Genomic DNA, 6,000 nt, shown 5'->3' on the forward strand with positions numbered 1-6,000 from the left:
TAGCACTATATACATATCTATTGAATGATTTGACCAGAGTCTTCCCAGATAGCAAAATGTAACTGGACCGGACATGGGCCAGATGTGCTCGAATATTCGGTCCAAATTGGTATAACAGATCTGCTCCAGTGTCTTTTTGCACAATGGGTCTGATCTGGTATGGACTCACTTGCCAGATCTGTAACAGTTTTGGGCCAGAACTGATCCAGAGTAGCAAAAACCAAGTTAATATATGGCCCGAATCTGGCACAGATATGATCAGCACTTGGGCCAGATGTGGTCCTTATTTGTACCAAAGCCATTTTCCATATCAAAAACATTGGGCATAACATTGCACAAACTGCAATATTTAACATAACGTTGCAAAACAGCATAACCAAAAAGCAATGCTACCTAAGTATTAGAGTATAAAATGTAAACATAAAAATACAAGGGGTGTAAGTGATATTTACTCTGCTCTTCTGCACTTTAGTAAACAGAAAATAAGTTAAGTTTGAGAACCCAGGTGCTTCAGGTCCAATTTAAAGAGGAATTATTGCAACACTTAACATAAATAAAAATTTTAAAAAAGAAATTACATACACCCTACAAATTATCTCCATACACACCTTTTCATGCACATAAGATTATTTTTGCTTAAACAAATTTTAGATTAGCCTTTTCAGTTTGTACACAAAACACAAATATTTCAAAAACAATATGGAGAATATTTTCTCCCTGCTGGCCATCTGTGTGGGTTTCCTGGGTTTCACAGGTCACCGTGCAGTGCAGCCTCCTGCTCTGAGCTGTGGCCCTAGAGATGAAAAATTTGTGATTACAGATGATTTAAGGATTAAGGACTACAAAATAAAACACTCAGTTATGGCTACTGACATTGTAACTAAAATACCAGACAACTCAAACTATGACCTTCTGCAATATATTGTATAATCATGTACACTGCAAGGCAGTAACACAAACATTAGCAGTGGTAACAGTAGCACACATTCATTTAAATACCAGCTGCTTCTAGTGTTACCTGCATTTGCATCATGCGATTCCTACGACCACCTCCATGGTCAGATGCCAAGTTGAACCATCTGATGACATGTTTACTGATGTCCATGTCCAGGGCCGGCGCTAGCCATTTGGGTGCCCTAAGCACAAATGTTTTGTGGTGCCCCCCCCCCACGCCGCCGCCACCGCCACTGCCACCGCCACCAGAAATGAACAATAATTCAGTATTTGTCATTGCGTTTCTCTTTATTTTACAAAATAACTTTTCAACATTTATGTTTCAAAAACTGTTGGAAAAAATAAGAGATAAATAATAATAATATTTTTTTTATAACACACTGACTAAACACTAACTAAATATGGCACCAAACACTTGAATAAATAAATAAAATAAAATAATTTAAAATAAAAAATAAATGACACCACTATTAAATAAAGATCTGTCAAAACTGTAAAAACAGTACTAAGTATCCTTGAATAAGGAACTGGTTGGTGATTGACGTCTGCTTGTGGATGGTTGATGTCTGCTTGTAGATGGTTGATCATCTGGATCTTCCACTTGGCTTTGTGTTCCTCCTTGCACATATCGAAGCATTGAGCCTGTAATCACAAATACAAGACAAAATACTCAGGGATTCTACAGTGAAATACAGTTTTGAACCATGGTACAAAAATATTTCAAAATTAATTATAGTATTATGTAGGCCTATATTTAAAACACTGGTACATGAAAAATTTACTATTTTACCTTTATAGACAAGGATTAATGGGGCACAATATAAAAATTCTGTACATAGTTTGAAAACTATGAATATGAAGAGGGGAAATCTACACAACTTTAATATTGATTTTTTTCAAATTACAGTTTCACCAGCAGATGTCGCTCTTGGCCTACGAACCTCACGAAAATGTTGTGTGAGCTGCCGGCCAGTCGGTCACCGTAATGACTGGTGTATCCGCACTCCATCGGAAAGCTCCGGCTCTCTGCTTTTGGAAACCGTCGTAATTTTTTCGATAGCACAATTGGTTCAGGATTTACGGTAGTGCCAAGCTCACATTACAAACTGGGAATCTTCTGTGATTGGACGGTCGAAGTGTCAGTAGTCCTACATGCTACCGTAATGGCACTCTATATAGGCGCAAAGCTCCGGTTTCAGATGTTTTTTTAAAGTTTCTGAATATCTTAAACGGTCATGGAGACACCGTTATGTAACGTCGGCATGCCAAATCCTGTCTGCGCCGACATCGCCGGTGTAAGAGGGCTGATAATCAATCACCTGTCTAATTTGGCATATCACATCAAAGTTCAGGTTACCAAGACCCGTTTTCCATTCATCAACTCATTATTTTTGTTTTTCACTACACAATCACATACTCGTTGGTTCATAGAACATAACAAACGCCAAATACAGACATCTCTACTCCAGATCCATATCCATATACACAACTAAAAATAACTAGCTAGCCCAGCATCAATTATTGAAACGTAACACTTACGTCTGAACATGGCTAGTGGGAGCTAACGTTACAAAGGTTGTTGATGGTAGTATTATCTGGCACGAGCATAGACATGCATACTAGGGCTAAAAGTAACAAAATTAACATTTGTTATTGTCTTACCTGCAAGTGACGCGCGAGCATCATCTCATTGTTTCTTTCTTTTCCTCTTTTCCGCCCCCGACTCTTGTTGCCTTTTCGATGACATGTCCAAAAATAAAGGTCTGCCAAACTTGCGATTCAAGCGTAATGGAGCAAACCACTAGGGGATGGGGGAGGGGGGCACCAAAGGTGGACTGGGGAGAGGGCCGCACAGGAGATTCATGTTTTTCTCGAGCAAATATGTCTATGTTATTTTTGTATTGCTTGTATCTATTAACATGTTTTACACACTTTACACAATTTTAAATATATCGTTATTATGATTACTATTACCATGATGATTTTTCACGAGCTTGTTTTTTTTTTTTTTTTTTGGTGCCCCCCCCGGCACTTGGTGCCCTACGCGCAGTGCATGATAAGCGTGTGCGGGGCGCCGTGCCTGTCCATGTCTGCTGCTTGCTTTGCCACATGGATTTTGCACACAGCACCTATACAAACCACATCCACGGCAAATGAATGCAAGTACCACCAAGTGAAAGTGCATACTGTTCAAAAAGACATGTAAAGCAGTTTAAGAATTTAAACTTTGTAACCTCTTCACAAATTAAGCTAATGACATGTTTATGCATACTGTACTTACGTGCAAGTACTGCCTTTATTGTCATTTGGCTAAAGGCCATCTTGCCATTTGCTCCCTTCCAACTAATTCTCTTGGCCACACTATCACAGAAAATGTGTGACAGGATGTTCCAAGTTACATGCTTTGTATCCTGTCCCCCAATGGAACTCAGGGCAGAAATCTGGGGAAGTCAAAATTTAAGACAAATTATAACTTCAAAATTACATTTCCTGTGATTTCAGTCATGTTAATGAATCTAAAGATGAGAGAGACAACAGGGGAGGAGAGAGAGGTAGTCACAGGAAGACAGGTATCAAGTGCCAAAATAGCTTAACATCCATCTACCAATCAAAACAGAGGAATGAGCTCTCAGCATTAGCTGTGTATGACTGAGAGTGCAGATATACTGAAAAAAGGAATAGGCATGAAAAAGTATCCCTTGAACAACAGTGAGCGCATGTGTGAGGCTCAGTGTTTCCCCATTCTGGCTTCTGGCTATGGCGAGGGCCAATGCCCACGCGCGGTTCGTGCACAGAAAATTTTCGGGCGCATGCAAAGCAAAGCTCAGGCTGTCCTACCGTGCGTTTAAAAAACGCAGACGTGACGGGAATTATTTCACTTACGGGGGTACAAAGTGTGATTCTCCTCTATTGTTCTCCTGTGGGTCTGTCTGTGTGCTTCTGCATGGTTGCACAGGCGTGTGATTACTGTGTGATTGGAACGGAGCCCCGCCCTGCCTTCTCACAAGACAGCAGAGCGCATTCCCCGCCCTGCCTTCTCACAAGACAGCAGAGCGCATTCCCCGCCCTGCCTTCTCACAAGACAGCAGAGCGCATTCCCCGTGCAGACCAACTCTGTTGGTCTGCACGGCCCGCCCCGAAACAGACCCGAACCTGTCACTATGACTGTCAGACTGATTACTCTGGCCACATCTGGTGCAAAGGTGCTCAGGACGTGTGATTGGTCTGCACGGCCCGCCCCGAAACAGCCCCGAACGTAGCACTACGACTGCCAGACTGATTACTCGGGCCACATCTGGCGCAAAGGCGTTCAGCGGGTGTGATTGCTAAGCGAATCTGGCGAGTTATGGGTGGATCCGGTAGTGTCAGCTGCTATCTGGGAAGTGAGGCCTCCATGGATCAGACTTGTTTGTCCCTCATATCCTACAGAGGCTTGATTGGGTTGAGATCTGAGGAACTGGAGGCCAAGTCAAGACCTTGAACTTGTTGCTGTCAAACGGTTCCTGAAGCGTTTTTGCAGCATGGCAAGGTGCATTGTCCTGCTGAACGAGACCACTGCCTTCAGGGAATACCATTTCGATGAAGGGGTGTACTTGGTCCGCAACAATGTGTAGGAAGGTGGTGCATCCTGGTGCCATGTTTTCTCCAGGTAAGCCGAGCACACGCAACTAGCCATCCGTATGATGTAAAAGAACACGTGATTCATCAGGCCAGGCCACCTTCTTCCATCGCTCTGTGGTCCAATTCTGATGCTCATGTGCCCGTTGTAGGCACTCTCAGTGTTGGACAGGGGTCAGCATGGGCACCCTTACTGATCCACGAGAGGAATTTTCAGGGGGTGCTCTCTCTCTTTTTAATTTAAATACTATTAAAAAGAGAGACAGAGAGAGAGAGAGAGAGAGAGAGAGAGAGAGAGAGAGAGAGAGAGAGAAAATGTTCTGCATTCAAACTTTCACCGAAAAGACAATGCAACTCATGATTTTACTGATTTTATATTTTCTCTCTGTATGGCTGTTATTTTACCCATGTTTTAAATGTTTTCACTTGTTTTATTTGTATGTTTATGTTTTTTCAATTAATGCCTCATGTGAGCTGTGCTTTTTTATATCTTTATTTATATATTTTTTTGGACAGCACTTTTGTCCACTGTGGCTGTTTTAAAGTGCAGTATAAATAAAGTTGGATTGGATTGTCTGAAACTACTCATAAATAAATGCCAAATTGAATTAGCTGCTACCTGGACAAGAAATACTCCTGTAAACTGTAACACTGGTCCTCCACTGGTCCCTGTAAAGTTCAGTTTATCAGCGTGAACACACAGCGGGTCAGTAAAGACACAACACCTGAAAGTCTGCTGCAGTTAAAATTGTTTTGTGTACGATGAACAGCATGAGGCTGAAATGTTACAGGATGGAGTGAAAACACATGAAGGGCCCACATCAAGCACCAGAATCACAAATATTACAGCAGATATTACATTCATATAAATTGTAAAATGTCAAATGACATACATTGATTTCACTTTGTGATAAATATAAATGCATTTTTTTATCTGATCAAATTAAACCACATTTAGATTCAGCCCATGTCTTGTGTTTGTTCTCGGGTTTCATTTTGTTCAACCAGAGATGATTAATATTTGTCATCTTGTTAGTTTTTTGATGTCCTTGTTGATGTCACTTTTCTGTCATTTTGTGCAGATTATTCTCCAGTTTCTCTTCATAGCTTCTGAAAAATAGAAATGAAGATAATACGTTTGCATAGAGGCGATCACTGTGACGCCCCCTGCTGTTTGTGTTTAAAACTGTCCATCAAAATGCGCTGGATGTTATTACACAACATGATTAGACCTTGGTTTCAGTATATCAGTGTTTCAAATGATGTGGTGGTACTAAAATATGATGCGACACTTTTCTAGGATAATTTTTGGAGGTGAAATGATAAGTATTCTACCATATGCAGATGATTTTTTTCATGAGTGGGATTTGAGGAAAATGCATTAAGTGCCTTCTTGATACAGCTAGCTGGTGTACAAAATGGAGACTA

This window comes from Myripristis murdjan, chromosome 9 (assembly GCF_902150065.1).
Source record: "Myripristis murdjan chromosome 9, fMyrMur1.1, whole genome shotgun sequence".
Lineage (NCBI taxonomy): Eukaryota > Metazoa > Chordata > Actinopteri > Holocentriformes > Holocentridae > Myripristis > Myripristis murdjan.